Raw genomic sequence first — 17,329 nt, forward strand, 5'->3', positions numbered from 1 at the left:
GTAATTAGCAAGAGCAATAGAAAAAAAAAATGTTAAAAAAAAAAAAAAGAAAAATCCCTGAAACTGGCACTCTCAGGAAAGGGCAATGAATTCTGCAGGAAGAGGAGGGAAGCAGGGGCTGCGCTCCCACTGCCTGGCTGCAGGGTCCCCCCATCCCAGCACATCTCACAGCCCGCTTGTCCAGCCAGCCCCGCAGTAGGAAAGGCAGGTTGGATGCTGCAGGGCTGAGGCTGCATTGTGGCACCAAGTGCCCAGAGGAGGGGAGAGGTAAACCCCTGGCTTCACCAGCCCTTAGCAAGGAGTTGGATCAGGCCCTACAGGGCCCTTGGTAATGCAGCATGTGAGTTGTATGAATGTGCTCCTGTTCTTGCGGGGATATGATATGAGGAACAGCTGGAGTCCCTGGTTGTGCTCAGCCCAGATCAGAGGAGCTGAGGGGAGGCCTGATGGCGGCTGCAGCTCCTCACAGGGAGCGGAGGGCAGCGCTGAGCTCTGCTCTGTGTGACAGCCCTGAGGGAACGGCATGGAGCTGCGTCAGGGGAGGGGCGGGTGGGGGTCAGGGACAGGGTCTGCACAAGTGGGCACGACCCTGAGCTACCGAGGTTCAAGGGGCATCTGGACACTGCTCTCAGACATAGGGACCAGGTGGTCCTATGTGGAGCCAGGAGTTGGACTCAGTTATCCCCTCGGTTCCCTTCAACTCAGGATATCCGGATCAGCTCAGCAGCCCTCAGCAGAATGAAATCTCTGCATTCAGCAGCATTTCAAGGATCTTGGGCTCAGTCCTATTCATCAGGGGGAGCAGACTCCAGGGAAGCACGTTCTTCACTCGTCCGGTGACTAACAGTTGATCTTCCAAAGAATGAGCCAGATGGTTCCCATGAGAAGTGATCAGCTCTCCTGGAGTCTATGAACCAGAAAAAGATAGAGTCTGGGTGCCTCTTGCCAGGACCTGTCTGAAGCTGAGATGATGAGTGCAGGTGCACCAGGAGCTGGTGCCTGGGGGATTCCCTCCACCTTGGCTCATCAGCCCCACGAACTGAAGGGACAGCTTCCCCCAGCTTAAGGGCATCACAGAGCATAAGGTCAGTCCTGCTGACTGGATTCAGACCTCAGCAGTGCTTTGCTCCTGTGCACATTCCTTTTAGCATCTCATTCTGCAGACAGCGCATCTGATCGGTGCTCTCGGCCTCAACTTGGATTTGAAAGAAGAACAAGAGGATTGACAGAGTGCTTTAGCAGAGGGGAAAGCATGGTTTTGTAGTTATTTTGCTAGGGAAAAAATATTTACATAGGTTGGGGAGTGAGTGGCAAATACCGAAGGCTAAAGAGCTGCGTTCCCCCACACGGATCTGCACACTGTGCCTTGACCAGCAGCCAATGCTGTTTCCTGCCATGGCACTGGTGTCCACAAGAGAGGGGAAAAAATAGCAGTGTTTATGTGTTTATCTGCTGACCTCTTTTAAAATTGCTCTTACCTTTATTTCTACTGAGGGCCATACTGAAAGCTGGCTTTCAATGTGTAACAACAAACAGCAGCTCAGAGCCGTGGCACTGCCATACTGGTGTGGGGGATGAAGTAGGGTGGGATGCAGTTAGCAGCAAGGTGCACACTGAGCAGTTGCAGCCTGGTTATTCTTGCAAGGCAGCAGCTCTGCCTCCAGCCCAAGACCTCCCCAGGAGGAGCAAACACATCCCAAAGCTCCCAGCCACCTCCCCCCCCCCCCCCCCCGCTGCATCCCATACACAAACCAACCCCCAATGCCACAGCTTCAGGCAGCACACACATGAGCAGCACGCAGCCACACTCAGCAGAAAATGACTCTCTGGCTCTTTTATTTATATGTCTCTGTTTTGGCTTCCGAAGGATGCACGTCTCCTTTGAGGATACACACGGAGTCTCTCCAGAGCACAGCTCTGAGCTGTAGCTCAGGAAAGGGAACGAGATCTGCTGTGCTGACTCAGCCTCGGCTGCACAGGAATAAACAGTCAGAAAGGAACCATTAACTCAATAAGACTGAAACGTATGTGACAATGCATATGTCAGACACTCATCTCCTCGCCGTAAATAATATACAGATACATTTCAGCATACAGTTCATTGTCTCTGACCAACGTCTTACTTCACAGGGGAGTTTACAACTTTATTTGAGGTCTTTACGGAGTGGATGTCAACTTAAATCTAGAGAAAGTGGACAGAGAAAATGGAGAAAGCATGAGATTTAAAGCAAGCCAGCATTCTGTCCTTGTATTCCTGGGAAATTTTGTGCACTCACTGTGCCCTGTGATTGGTGTGGCTTCCATAGTGCTATTCACTGAAAAGAGAGGCCTTCAGGAAAAAAAATGCAAACTTCCTTTTTGCATTTTCAGTATAAGCAAGTTCCATTTCCTGATGATACCTGGATTTGTTTTAATATGAGGTTTCCATAAATCAGCTGCACACAGAATATGTTACACAGTCTGTAAGTGAGGAGGGGATGCAGCAGCAGGGGTCGGGCTCTGCTCATCACCAGTGACAGACCACATGGGAATGGCACAAAGCTGCACCAGTGGAGGGTCAGAATGGACATCAAGAACAATTTCTTCACCATGAGGGTGGACAGACACTGAAACAGGATTCTGAGAAATGCCTCATGGCTGCCAGTGTCAAGAGGCATTTGGACAATGCTCGCATTAATTAAGAGGTCAGGCAACTGGATTCAATAATATTTGAAGGTCCTATCCAACTAAACTATTTTATTATTCTATTCTATTTCACTCTATTATTCTACTGTCCCATTCCATTCTATGTCTGACAGAGAGGCAGAAATTGGAGATAACCAGCCAACTATCCATTTCCTAAAGCACAGCATTAGGGCTGAGGTGACACATAGGTTATTGGTCCCACTGCTCAACATTCAAACAGAGGAGGAATTTGATGACTGAGACTGAGCTCCATTTTGCAGAGTGCAGGAAAACAAGAAGTCACAGAGAATTATAGAATAATAGAACTGTTTGATTTGGAAGGGACCCTTAGAGGCCATCTAGTCCAACTTCCCTGCAGTGAGCAGGGACACCTACAGCTAGATCAGGTTGCTCAGAGCCTGTTCCAGCCTGGCCTTGAATGTCTCCAGGGATGGGGCATTCACCACCTCTCTGAGTAACAGGTTCCAGTGCCTCACCAGCCTTATCGTAAAAAAAAAAAACAAAAAACAAAAAACATTTTCCTTATATCTGATCTAAATGTCCTGTTTTATTTTGAAACCATTTCCTCTTGTCCCATCACCACAGACCCTGCTAAGGAGTCCGCCCTCTTCTTTCTTACAGCCCCTCTTTAGATTCTGAAAGGAGCAGTGGGTATCCTTGGCTTTATCTCCACGATCTCTGCAGTTTCTCTGAGCATTACCGTTGAATACACAACGGCCAATAAGTACTCTTAGCTTTTTCATTGAGGAGGGCAATAGGAACTGACACAGTTTTAAAGCCCACATCCTCCTCGCTTCAAACCTGCGCTCCTTTTTAATGACTTCGTATGACATCACCCATGTTTGGGGGAAGGCAGAGGGATCTGCGAAGGGGCCTTACGCAGCGCAGACCACTTGATCACAATGGTGGACCCAAAAGAAGCTCCGGGCTTCCACCCACGGCCCCGCTTTGCACTTGAAAGCATCAACGGCAGCACCGCCTTAAGGGCCAAAGGGCCCTTCGCGCTCGGCAAGGCAGAGTGAAAAAGAAAAGAAAAAAAAGCTAAAGAGGCCTTAAAGTAAGTGTGAATTAGGGCAACTGCAAGCAGACGACTTTTCCATCGATCTGGCCCGTAAAGAACCCTTCACATTAACAAGCGTAACGGTCATTAAAACACTTTGGCTTTTTCTTGTCCTAATCTTAGGAAATTGAGATCGTAGAAAAAAAACGTTCATCTTTCAGGGGAGGAGTGGTTGCTAAGATAGATAAGCTTTTTTTTTTCTTTCTTTCCTTCCAAAACGCAGCCGAACAGCTCTCGAAGAGTTAAAACAGACTCGGCGGTATCTATAAGAAAGTGGAAATTCCATGTAAAAAAAAAAAAAAAAAAAAAGAAATCTCACGGGAAAACCCAGAGCTCAGAGAGCATCAGCGGAGCTCCGGCGCTTATCGCCGGGGTTCGCGCGTCCCTCCCATCAGCAGCCGGGCGCTCGGAGCCGGCCTGGCTGCAGGCGGACACGGAGCATCCCATCCCGCCAGCAAACACTGCACAGACCGCGCTCCACCCGGCACTCGGATACGCGCCCGCTCCGATACGGGTATCCCTGCGAAGAGATCTCCCTGACATTGCCCGGACACATCTACTTTCCGTTCGGCCGCGGGAACTTCGAGCCCCTCCGACGCCGTCGCTCCCCGCCATGGGACGAGCCATGGGCTGAGCCCTGGGAGCCGTCCTGATACCATCAGGCATTCCCGGGATGGATGTGACGGGAGGTTCCGCCCCGCACGCAGCGCGCCCGGAGCTCCGCGGTGCTCTGCCGCTCGCGGTCCCGTTACCCAGAGCCGGCTGGCACCCAGCAGCGAGATGCGGCCGGTGAATTACTTCTTGTCGTTTAATCCGCTGAAGTAAAAACGGGGAATAACCCGGCTGCCGTCCGCTACACCTCCTCGGTAGCGACGCAGAGACACGAGAGTTTAACGACAGTTTTAAATGGGGGATAGGATTCCCGCGATGCAGCAGAGCGGCACCGCTTGGAAACACGCAGCACCCCCCGCAAAGCCCCGACTGAGCGCCCCGAAGCCCACCTCGCTCCGGGTGCGTCCCAAAGCTCCGGAGACGCCGGGAGGGGCGGCGCGGCTCTGCCCCGGAGCGATGGCGATACCGCACGGCCACCGGCGGAGCCCACGCTTGGAGCACGGAACGGAAGAGGGGTTCGGGGGGGGGGGGGGCGTGGGAAATCCGCTTGGTGGACCCGGAGGAGGCGCTCCCGGGGACGAGGGGGGCACGGCAGCGCTCGCAACTTTCCGCCGCGCCGAGAGACCCCGGCAGTCGCGCCGGCGGTGGTATCGTATGCAAATACGCAGGCTGACGTCAGAGATCATGTGGGTTTTGGCGTAGATCCCCGCCGATCGAGGGCTCCTTTTTTTTTTTTTTTTTTTTTGGCCTTTTTTTCTTTCTCTCTTTTTTTTTTTTTTTGGCCTTTTTTTTTTTTTTTTTGCTTTGCTTTTTTTTTTTTTTTTTTTTTTTGCTTTTTTCTTCCTTAATTCCTCGGCGGGGTCGGGGCGGTGCGTACGTCCGCGCGTGGCGGCTGCCCGCGGGGGCCGGCGCGGTGGGGGCGGGGGGCGCGGGGTCCCGCGGGCGCGGGGCTCTGCCGCGGCGGCGCGAAGCGGAGCGACGCGGAACGGAACCGGGGGGGAGCGCGGAACCGCGCCTCTCCGCCCGGGACACGCGGTGCCGCCGCCCTGAGCGCAGGTAGGAAACTTCCCAGGCGGGGTTCCCCCCCACCCCCCCCTCCCGCCCTCCTCCCTGCCCACACGCGCCGCCGCCCCGACCGCTCGCACCCAACTTTTCCTCCCGGATAAAGCGCTCTGCTCCCGGGACACCGCGGGGGCTGCGGGGCGAGGGGGGGGGTTACCGAGAGGTGGGAGCCGGCAGGGTGCCGGGAGGGGGGTTGGAATGGGTTTTTTACGTTTCGTCTCGCCGCAGCGCCGTGCCCCCCGCGCAGCCCTTCTCCGCGCTGCCCCGCGGATCTCAAGTTCGGGGAGAGGGGGGACGGCGGCAGGAGGAGGCGGGGGGGGGGGAAAAAACATGTCTACGTTTGTCTATGTCGACATCAGCAACACAAAATATGGCGTCCGCTTTCGACAGGGCGTTACGTAGAGGCGAGCAGGGCGAATTTGTCGGGGCGGTGTGTAAAACGGAGCGGCGGCTTCCAGCGAGGGGAAACAACAGCCGAAAAAAAATGCAAAAGGCGTCCGGGGGGGTGCGGGCGTTGGGCAGTGGGGTCCCGGAGCCGCTCCGCTCCCCGCGGCTGGAGTTGGCCGGGACTGTCGTGCCGTGATTCCGTGCGGTTTTATTACCTTCCCCCCCCTCCGCCTCCACCGCGTCCCCTCTTTGCGCCGCGCGGAGCCCTCCGCTCGCGGCTGCCGGGGGGCGGCGGGGAGCAAAACCGGCAGCGCGGAGCCGCCCGCCCCGCTGCGATCGCGAAAGTCTCTGTTTGAGCCCCTTAATACCGGGAAGCTCGGCCTTGGGCATGTCGCGTCCACTTATTTATTTATTTGTTTTTGGAAGGGGGTGTCCTTCCTTTGGGCTTCAGTTGGTTTCCAAAGCTGTGGCGCAACTGTCTCATTTTTTTTCTTCCCTCTCTCCCCCCCTTTGGGATGAGGGGGCAAACAGAAGGCTCCTCAGTTTTGTCTCCTCTTCGCTGGGAATAAAACTTGGAAGCGCAGTTGGGATGTATGAAGAGCTCCACCTGCCCGGCTCCGGGCTCCTGCTGCCCTTCTTTCACTTTGCACCCAGGAATACCTCCAGCTGGGTGGTATCACCCTAGTTTTTGCCACTTCCTGGGGTTCCTCGGGCACCTCTCCAATGGAGCATCCCCATCCCCACGAGCAGGTGCTCCTTTAATACCCGTGGGCCACCCTGCAAAAGGGAATCCAGAAAAAGATTTGGTGTCAGAGTGCGAAAGGGGACAAAGCATCCGAAGGTGTAAGGCAGGGGGGAAGAGGAGGGCTCACAGGTCACAGGGCGGGACGGTGATGGGGTTGGGTGACTCCAGCGGCTGCTGCAGGGGAGCTCTGCCTGGAGCCATCCTACAGCTCAGCAGGGGCTGTCAGCCAGGCAGGCACAGTGTTTCCCACTTGAATTTTGTGTCCCGTCCTAATCGAGCATCAGTTTGAGGAGTTTTGGCATATCTTTTAGAAGAGAAATGACAGGAACTGCAGCAAAGTCCCTTTCCAAATTAGGGCTGAGAACTAAGATGTCAAGTGCCTCTGTAATACTGTTTTACAACCGACGGTTGTAAATCACTGCTGCTCTCTGCCTCATCATCTGGCTCACCTATGAAGAGTTGTGCTTGTTTTAAAACTCCGGGTTAAGCTTTGGGCAGGGGTTGTTCCCAGACTGGAGGTGGTGTGGGTGGGAGCAATGAGGGCCCGGCTGTCCCCACCAGAAACCGGGTTGGAAGTAGCACTGCCAGAGCACGCTTGGGTACCCAGTGAGGTGATGGGAGCAGCCCGGCAGAAGAGGGACCCTGTTGTTTAAGGGGTATCTGTGACTCAAGTTCTTTGCCTCTGTGACACATTTCAGTCCCGGTGAAGCTTTTCTCATGTAGATGTGGCTTCAGTCCTAGGAAGAGCTCAGCAGCCTTTTGTAAGGCAGAATTGCAAATGGCCCTCCGGACTAGTTCCAGCCAGCTGAGGTCCAGCAAGTTGCGAGAGTATCAATGCTAAGAAGCCCGTGAATTTCTAAAGTCATTGGCCAGTCCCTTCTTTGCTTCGGTGTGTCTGCTGCAGAGATGCAGGGCCGCGAGCTCCCGGTGTTTGTCCTCTCCTCTGGTACCTGTGGTGAGTTCAGTCCCTGGACGTGCAGAGCCCACAGCACTGAGCCCAAAGTCCGTGTGATTACTCATCTCCATAAAATGACGTTTCTCCTGCCTGGCCTCCACAAGAAGTTCTCCTGTCTGAGTTTTCTCCTCTGCTGTGGTTGTATGGGAGGAGAGCTCTCCTTCAGCTGCTCTGTCCGCAAGTCCCACAGATTTGCTTTTCTCTTCTCCTGGCTGCAAGCCGTGGTTTCCAGTGTCTGTAGGAGCAATAACCCACTGCAGGAGACACCCCAAGCTGGCAGTATCGAACTTTGATTCTTTTTCTTTGAAAGGATTTTAATGTGTTTTTAGTAAAAGCCCCAAAAAAGAGAGCTGGTGTTTAATACAGTGAAGGCACTTTCTTTGTACATTCCCAGACCGGTTTCAAACTGCAGCAGACCGGACTGTAGAAGCCAGCAGGTTTAGCTCACCCTCATACAAAAGGAAGCACTTATGCCAGGCATGGCATCGCTGTGTTTGCATGTGTGCCATCCTCTGCTGTTACTCCTTTCCCTCTGCTCTAAGTGGGATGACCCTCAGATATCGTGCTTGCAGGTTCTTGTGGTTGGGATCTTGTGATCCATATTTCTGTGCGTCCACTTAAGGAATGAATACAGCCACTGAGAATAAATAAAAATAGCGTTTTGATTATAATTTGGTTAGAAATGGAGATGGTCTCAAGTGAATTCCCTAAGATTTTAGCATGGCTATCACACAGCAAAAGAGCTGCATTTACTTTTTATGTGGAGAGTGTAATTTTAGTTTAACTTTCTTTCTAGTATAACCATAATCCAGAGAGAGTGGCCTTTCCCTGGCAGTGACTGTGAAGCCAGTGCTGTGCAATGCACATAGCATCACAGCATTACAGAATTGCAGGGTTTGGAAGGGACTGCTGGAGATCATTGTGTCCAACTGCCCTACTAAAGCAGGTTCCCTATAATAGGTCACACAGGTAGGCATCCAGATGGGTCTTGAGTATCTCCATAGAAGGAGACTCGACAACCTCTCTGGGTTTTCTAGCGCTTTGTTACCCTTACCATTAATAAGTTCTTCAAATCTCTGTGACTGTTAGTCCAAATAAACAAAATAAGGCATTAAAGGCTTTAGCTTACATCCATTAAAATAATTCCTGGTCTTCTATCAAGGTATGTGTATGTGTGCTGTGTCGGCTGGAACTCACGTGTGTGGTGTTGCTGTATGTCGGGCTGGAGTTTACTGGAAGTGCCAGTATTGTGTTGTCATAGAATCATAGTTGTTAGAGGTCAGCAGCGAGTTTTAGGTTCTTATGTAGAAGCTGCGAAAGCTGTTGGTTTCCAGAGCACTGAAAGTACTTTTAACACACAGTAGTGCTTGTTGGTGCGGAGCCCCAGATGGGATGACATGAACTGGGCCCTTGCAAGATAAAGTCAAATGAGTTCGATTCCAGCATCGTTGTCCTAAGAGAGTTCAGGAATCACCATTCCAGCCCCCGCTCCAAGAATGCCATGGTTTTGCACATCATGAGGTTGGCTTGGTTTTTTCAGTTTGTTTGTTTTGTGTTTAAGAAAGGAGACACTTCTGTTGTTTTGAGAAGCACTGTGGTTCCTGAGTCAGGGCAGTGCACTTAGCAAGCTGTTCTCTGGAACTGAGAGAACCCCAGAATGGCTCTGAAACAAAACCTGAGGTCTCTGTTTGACTGCAGAAGCTATTGCTTTATGTACACCAGCACCACAAGCACGTCTGTGCACTGGGAGACCTGGTCTGACAGGAGGACGTGTGGTTTCTGGGTGAGATGTGTGAACAGGAGGAGACTTGTGGAAAGTCCTCCTGGGGAACCCTGGAGAGTTTGTACATACGTGTGTATGAGGCGCTGAGGGCCATGGCTTAGTGGGCATGGTTGTGATGGGTTGATGGTTGAACTAGGTGATATTCGTGGTCTTTTCCAACTTTAATGATTCTGTGACTCTATGAGCATTTCAGTGGTCAGAATCCCACAGCCACACCAAAAACATGCACCTTGTGTGAATTCACTGATCATGGGTTTGTCCACCCAGATCCATCTGTGGTTTTAATGAGCTGCATCAGCAAAAAGTGCTGGTGGGACATGACCTGTACTATATCTGTGGTACTGCTGAAACCAGTGAAGTTGTGTGTATTATTAAGTTTATTGATATATTTTTATATATGTATTTATAATAAAATGTTTAGCATTTCAGTGATGTGATTTATGATGTGGTCCCATCTGGCATCAGTGGGAAAGAGAATTAACTTCACATCAACAGAGAGGGAGATGAGTTGGGAACTCCTCCACTGCCCATGTTCACTCATCATGGGACTGAAATCTTAGTTTTCCTTCCCCATTTTTCTCTCAATCTTTCTCTCCTAACCTTATTTCTCCTCTTAAATACTAAATGCTTTTTAAACTTGAAACCTCGAGTTATCTGTAGATTTTGGCATCTCATTTGTTGTTAATTGTCTGTTGTTTCCACAATTCTCTACTAAGTGCTCACTGTGTATTTGACTTGCTGGAGGAAAAAAAAAAAAAAATTTCTTGCATGTTCTGCATCAGTGACCATAACCCCTCAAGTTCACCTCTCATGCAGTCTGATAAATGGAGGAGGAAGCCAGAAACCTGATGGGTATCTCTTAAGCAGAGCTGAATTGGGAAAAAAAAAAAAAAAAGTGATTCCTTTGTTTTTATATAGAATCTTGCTGTGATTTTTCTACCTAAATAACACTCTGATGAAGCAGGTTCTGAACTGAAAGCACTGTTCAGAGGGGCTCAGTAAAATACCAGTATTTCTCAAGAAGCCTGTGCCCCATCTCTGTGCCTGCAATCCATGTGTTCCCTTTTCTCACTCTACCAAGTTCTGGAGATTTTTATTTTTTTTTGTATCTCTCAACCTAATTTCATGCTTATTAGTTTCAGTTACTTTATGTTACGCTTCATTCAGACAACAAAAGTGGGAAAATACTCATTCTTTAAAAAAAAAGAAAATCCAAGCATAACCAGCTCAAAGCAGTGAGGTTTTTGGGTTTGGGGCTCTCAGCCGGGATGCTGGGCAGAAGCAGAGAGCAGTGGCATCTCTCAGGTTTGCTGCCTTGCTGGGGAGCACTGCTGATTCACTCTGACATGAAATAAAGGAAATTCCTGATGGTTGCAGACTGAAGTGTTTTTGACAAGATGCCTTCCCCATCCCTCTTTCTGCCTCCCACCTCCAAAGCAAATATGTTTTGTTGTTTTTTTTTTTTCAGTATCCTCTTCAGCACAAACTGTCAGGCGTCGGGGGGAGTTTTTGCCCATCTTTTGTCTCCTTGAAAAGTGATGTATTTAAATGATATGCTCAGAGCATGCTGCTGATGAGGGCTCTGGTGCCTGTTGTCCTCCACACTGTGTTACAGTTTCCTTGAGAACTGGGGAAGCTCAGCCCAAGGCAGTGACACCGTCCTTTGTCCTGCATCCTTTCTGTTGTCCCCGCCGGGCATTCCTGTGGCATTTCCTGCAGCCACACTGCCGATGCCATTTGTCATTACTGTCACACGGCACAGCTTTTCTTTGGGAAGTCAGTGGTGACAAGATGCTGGAAGAGCATCGTGGGGTTTCTGTGCCAGAGATGGTATCTGGCTGGGCTGCTGGGTGCGGGGCTGCTGCTCACTGGGGACCTGTGGGATTGTGTTCAGCTGCCAGGAGGCAATTAGCGTGATGAGGAATCACAGAATGGCTTGGATTGGAAAGGACATCAAAGCCCACCCAGTTCCAGCCCCCTGCCTTGTGCTGTTTGCCTCCTACCAGCTCAGGCTGTCCAGGGCCCCATCCAACCTGGCCTTGAATGTTTTCAGGGATGGGGCACCCAGAGCTCTCTGGGCAACCTGTGCCATTGCCTCACAGCTCTCTCAGTGAAGAATTTCCTTCTAACATCTAACCTAATTTTCCCCTTCTAGTTTAAAACTATTCCCCCTTATCCTGTAACTATCAGGCCACGTAAAAAAAGTAAATCCCCTTCCCGCTTGTAAGCTTTCTTTAAGTACTGGATGACAGTGTGTTTGGAGGAAACTATATTCTTCAACTACTCTTTTAGGACATCTTTCTGTTTGGAGTTAGAGCATCCTTGTAGTTTTGCCATCGCTTAGAACAGTTTGTGCCTTTCTTGTCTGCAGATCTGCCAGCATCCCGTCTGTGTGTTTGTAGTTAAATCAGGGGTTAGGGGTGGTTTGAGAAATACTGCTTAAGGCAAACACAAGTTTCAAAATCCACACTTAAGCAGATACAAAAAAAATAAATCTTAGCTCTCTGAAGTGTTTTGCTTTCAAGCCTAAATGTTCTCAAGGTGCCTTAAATTCTGCTCATTTGTCCTGTTACCCAGTGTCCCTGTGTTTATCTCTACATACCTTATTTTCATGCTTTCCTACAGGGGCAAACCACCTCTGGGGAGGCAGCAGGGCTGTTTGAAGCCCGGTGGGAGGCTGGGCTGTGCTGGCTGTGACTGCTGCCCCGGGTCTGTGCCCCTTGGTGCCACGCGTCCGCAGAGCCCATGAGCCCCTGGCGCACGTCTGAGCCAGAGAGCGGTGTCACAAGGCATTACTTATGCTGAGCAGAGCATGAGCTCCAGCCCCATCTCTACTGACTTAGAAGATCAGAGCACTGAGTTTCTGGATTTAAACTTTATCTCCTGAGATCTGAATTTGTTTTCTTCCGCTCCACTCTTGCACCTTTGTAAATGGGCGCTCTTTACTCTGTGAGGCACTGGCTCGGGCTGCCCAGAGCAGCTGTGGATGCCTCATCCCTGAAGGTGTTCAAGGCCAGGTTGGATGGGGCCCTGGGAAGCCTAAGCTGGTGAGGGAACTAGATGGTCTTCAAGGCTCCTTTCAACCTAAGCCATTCCATGATTCTCTGGTATGTGTGCCTGTTGGATGTTTTAAAATCAGTTTAAAAACACTCAGAAAGTTGGAATCAGCGAATCCTAAGACACACATCTTACTGAAATTTCACAATACTACTAGCAGAGGAGAGAAAATATTAAAAATCTTATTACTTTCTTTTTAATGAAAGAGATGAATAAGCTAGGAAGCTGGTGGAGTAAAAATTGCAGTTGAATATATCTTTTCAGTCATTAACCTTTTTTGACTTGTCAGTGGTTTTTGAATATCTGTTCTTAAATTATGTAAAACATCTGGTATGAGGGTGAGGAAAAGCCCAATGCACATCTGGGTTTGGCGGGATTCTTCATTCATGAAGTTTCATCCTTAAAATGATCTCAATAGTTTAAGGTGTTGAAGTCTTTAAATCAAGGTTTATGGTGGCTTTAAGGTGCTCCCCAGTTAAAGCACGAAGGAAAGTTGCTTGCTAGGGCTTTAAAAGGAAGCACTGAACATTTATTGCTAGTTATTTACTTTTTATTATGTGTACATAGTAATATTTTTTTCAAGGTGTGTTTGGTAAATGACAGCTTTTAATCAAGTTACAGAACAAAATAAATGCTTCAAATTGGGTGTAGTAAACCCTTGTTTTACAGGGATGATCTGTTGAGGCCACCCTTGGTCTGCACTGAAATTAAGCAGGCAGAGTCTTGTCTGATGGCAAGAAGATCCAAGGACCAGTTTGCTTACAAACTAGCAAGCATCGTGCCAGGAAGTTCTCAGCCAGAAGCACACATTTTAGGCAAAAGCAGAGTGTGAGGACAGAGAATCTCCAGCTGATACCTGCAGATAGCTTGGGCATTTAAAGGAAGGGCCCTATGCTGCAGTTGTATTTGACTTCAACACTATTTAGCAACTCTGTTCTGAAGTGTGGTATGAAGATTATAACTTTGAAATTAAGCTTTCTTTTTCCATATTTTCCTTCCCACTAATTGCAAGGCTGCTGATGGCCAATTCTGAGTGTTAAAGCCCCAGAAAAGTGTAATCTGCATTCTGTTCTAAGGCCGAGATTGATTACAAACCCTTCAGTATGTGCTGACTAGTAGTGGGTCTGTGTTGTCCTCATCCACCTCAGGGTCATCGAAAAGCCTCCTCCCTGCAGATCCTTGCTGCTTTTTGCAAACCTCTAGTAATTGGTCAGCAGGGAAAGCTTCATATATGAGAATCCAGCGCTGATGGATTCTTTGGCTGTGGGAGCAGCAGGGCTGACGCAGACTGCTTTCTGGTGGTTTTGACTCTTGAGGTTGAATTCCTGAGTGATGGTCCCTGAATGTCTGTGCTCACAGCGACCTGTTCTTTCACCGCTGGAGCTGCACACATACACCTGCACATACAAATTGTGTGTTTCTACCTGGACACCAAGCTGAGCGGTGCAGTTGATACATTGGGGGAAGGGAAGCCATCCAAAGGGACCTGGACAGGCTGGAGAAGTGGGCCCATGAGAACCTAATGAGGTTCAATAAGACCAAATATAGAGTACTGCACTTGGGCCAGAGCAATCCCAGGTTTTTATACAAACTGGGGGAAAGATCTTCTTGAGAGCACCCTGCGGAGAAGAACTTGGCGGTCCTGGTGGACGAGAAGCTGGACATGAGCCAGCAGTGTGTGCCTGCAGCCCGGAAGGCCAACTGTGTTCTGGGCTGCATTAAAAAAGGGGTGGCCAACAAGGAGAGGGAGGTGATTGTCCCCCTCTACTTGGCTCTTATGAGGCCCCATCTGGAGTACTGCGTCCAGGCCTGGGGCCCCCAGTAAGGAAAGACATGGAGCTCTTGGAGCGGGTCCAGAGGAGGGCCACTAAGGTGATCTGAGGGCTGGAGCACCTCTCCTATGAAGAAAGGTTAAGGGAACTGGGATTGCTTAGCTTGGAGAAGAGAAAGCTCCAGGGTGACCTCACTGTGGCCTTCCAGTACTTGAAGGGAGCGTATAAACAGGAGGGGGAATGGCTGTTTACATGAGTTGATAGTGACAGGACAAGGGGAATGATTTTAAACTAAGATGGGAGGTTTAGGTTGGATATTAGGAGGAAGTTTTTTATACAGAGGGTGGTAACGCACTGGAAGAGGTTGCCCAAGGAGGCTGTGGATGCCCCATCCCTGGAGGCATTCAAGGCCAGGCTGGATGTGGCTCTGGGCAGCCTGGTCCAGAGGCTGGCAACCCTGCATATAGCAGGGGGGTTAAAACTAGGTGATCATTGTGGTCCTTTTCAACCTAGGTCATTCAGTGATTCTGTGACGTGCTTTTTGGATGCCATGTATACGTTCCAGTTTCCTCACCCCAGTACAGCACTGGGGCAGCAGTGCAGCTCCTCTGCAGCAGCCTCCACCTCTGGGGTCTGCATAAGGGCTGGGTGCAGCTGTACTGGGGGCCTTCAACCCATCTCCATGATCCTGTCCTGGTGGGGAGGATCTGATAAAAGGATCAAGCTGTTCCTTCACATTATCACGCTGTAGTGAGTGGGCAAACACTGCTGTTCTCATCTTGCCTTTACCTCTGAGATCACCAGCAGCTGTTTCATTAACTATTAATGGCCTGCTCATTAATGCTGTAAAAGGCTACGACCAATCTTGCAAATTTGCTGGGCTCTTCCCCTGAAATATTTATGATTTGCTCGCTGTGCAAAAGGGCAGGAGCAACAGCAGTGAACATGCCTCCAAGTTTTGTTGAGCATTATTAAAGAGCTCATGAATATGAAGAAGTTGGCAGCTTCTCTCTTTCTCTCTCTCTTTTTTTTTGGCTTTCTGAGCTCGCGCCATGTCTGGCTGCAGTGGCACAGGCTGCCCATAGCATATACTTGCTGCAGCACTGCTGGCTCAGTTGCTCCCTTGGTGCCCATAACTCCAGGCAACACAGCAGCTTCATAGCCAGCTGACCCACTCTAGTGTCTGCACTTAAGAGTTTTGGCTGCTTTGCCTATGATCTGTAGGTCCTGTAGTGCTTTTTGCACAGTGCTTTACAAAATCCAAGGTGTGAAAGTTCCATCCAGAAGAGGTTATGTTACTTTTGCTTAATAGATGGGGAAACTGAGGCACAAACGTTAAACAATTTGTAACCAAGCAATGGGAAGCTAGCAGAGGATGGAAATGTTTTTGCCAAAACTGCTGTAGTATTTTTGATTAAAGTCTGGTTACCATGAAAAAGGGAGGATTCAGGTCAGGGAATATTAGCAGGTTTTCTGTGTGCTTAGAGGAGTTCTCTTGCAGGCAACCTGAGCTTGGTGTCAAGTGACCTATTATCTCCTACTTTCTCCCACTGCTGTTTTTTGCTTGGGTTTAATGTGATGTGGAACCATCGGGAAACTGAGATCCCCATGCCATATCCCCAGCAAGCACTGTGTCCCTTTGCAACCATTCCATGTGGAGGTGCTTTCATCACCATTTCTGTTCTCCTTGAGCTTGGAGCCTGATCTGCTAATTCAACTCAAAAGCCACAAGCTGTGTTAAGCCTGGCTCAGGAAATCTGTAAGTTTTACAGAGGCACAGACTGGTAAAGCTTCAGTTCTGGAACCAATCACGATGGACTCAACTCGTTGTAGGTGGAGAATTAAGTAGTATATCCCTGAATGTTGTGTTCATGGAGAAATTGGATGGGGCCGTAGGCAAGCTGATCTAGTGCCTGATTTAGTGATCAGCAGCTCTGGCAGGGGGATTGGGACTGGGTGATCTTTGAGGTCTCTTTCAACCCAAGACACTCTGATTCTGTGGTTCTGTGGTTCTGTGATTCTGTGAATAGAAGAGTGGTGAAACAGAGACAGGAGCCCCATGAGGCTCCCGGAAGCTGACAGTCCCATGAGGCTCCCCAAACCTCCTCGGAAACTGCTGCTCAGTCATTCCCATCCCGTGCCAGACAAGGCTTCTACGTGATCAGACGGATGAGCACTGAACAGTGCTTTCCCTGTGAAGGTGTCAGTTGTTCTGGCTCCACTGGTACCAAGGAGCAGCAGGAAAGTTATTTTATTTGGATTCTGGAGATAAAATGGTCTTCCTGTCATTTACATCTACCAGCAGTAAGGAGCCTGTCTGCTAAATCCCAACTGCATTCAGCTGGTGGTGTGCCAGACAGATTAGAATCTATATTTCTTTCCCACAGACATCTGCAGAGCAAACACTAGTGTAAATAAATGTGAAAGGCCTCTCCTCTCCTCTCCTCTCCTCTCCTCTCCTCTCCTCTCCTCTCCTCTCCTCTCCTCTCCTCTCCTCTCCTCTCCTCTCCTCTCCTCTCCTCTCCTCTCCTCTCCTCTCCTCTCCTCTCCTCTCCTCTCCTCTCCTCTCCTCTCCTCTCCTCTCCTCTCCTCTCCTCTCCTCTCCTCTCCTCTCCTCTCCTCTCCTCTCCTCTCCTCTCCTCTCCTCTCCTCTCCTCTCCTCTCCTCTCCTCTCCTCTCCTCTCCTCTCCTCTCCTCTCCTCTCCCCTCCCCTCCCCTCCCCTCCCCTCCCCTCCCCTCCCCTCCCCTCCCCTCCCCTCCCCTCCCCTCCCCTCCCCTCCCCTCCCCTCCCCTCCCCTCCCCTCCCCTCCCCTCCCCTCCCCTCCCCTCCCCTCCCCTCCCCTCCCCTCCCCTCCCCTCCCCTCCCCTCCCCTCCCCTCCCCTCCCCTCCCCTCCCCTCCCCTCCCCTCCCCTCCCCTCCCCTCCCCTCCCCTCCCCTCCCCTCCCCTCCCCTCCCCTCCCCTCCCCTCCCCTCCCCTCCCCTCCCCTCCCCTCCCCTCCCCTCCCCTCCCCTCCCCTCCCCTCCCCTCCCCTCCCCTCCCCTATCAATATGTTATTCCACATTATATCAAAGTACCTTTGCTTTCCTGAAGCTGTTACTTTTAGATGATGAAGCAAAGTTTAAGTGGCTCCAGAACAATTTCAGAATGGTATCCTTCAGCAAAGTTGTCTTCAAGAGTTTAGCTTGACACCTTACTTTTATACTGCAAGA

At 50.2% G+C, this 17,329-nt stretch overlaps 1 protein-coding gene and 1 long non-coding RNA gene across 3 annotated transcripts in view; both read left to right on the forward strand.

Moving 5' to 3' along the window:
• Positions 1 to 11: 11 nt before the first annotated feature.
• LOC116227714 (uncharacterized) lies at positions 12 to 1,953 on the forward strand. Its single transcript, XR_004166628.2, has 3 exons — positions 12 to 340; positions 706 to 1,085; positions 1,868 to 1,953. It is a non-coding gene; the product is annotated as an uncharacterized LOC116227714 (long non-coding RNA).
• A 2,955-nt stretch (positions 1,954 to 4,908) lies between these two features.
• ZHX2 (zinc fingers and homeoboxes 2) overlaps positions 4,909 to 17,329 on the forward strand; it is a 66,715-nt gene continuing 54,294 nt past the window's right edge. Inside the window, exon 1 of one of the 2 annotated variants that reach the window (XM_090137958.1) lies at positions 4,909 to 5,043. The gene's annotated coding sequence lies outside the window, so the exon portion shown is untranslated. Of the gene's footprint in view, positions 5,044 to 5,266; positions 5,414 to 17,329 lie in introns of those variants that run through there. The other variant, XM_031591179.2, reaches the window with a different exon arrangement.

Source organism: Phasianus colchicus, chromosome 3 (assembly GCF_987193195.1).
Source record: "Phasianus colchicus chromosome 3, bPhaCol1.hap1.1, whole genome shotgun sequence".
Taxonomy (NCBI): Eukaryota; Metazoa; Chordata; class Aves; order Galliformes; family Phasianidae; genus Phasianus; species Phasianus colchicus.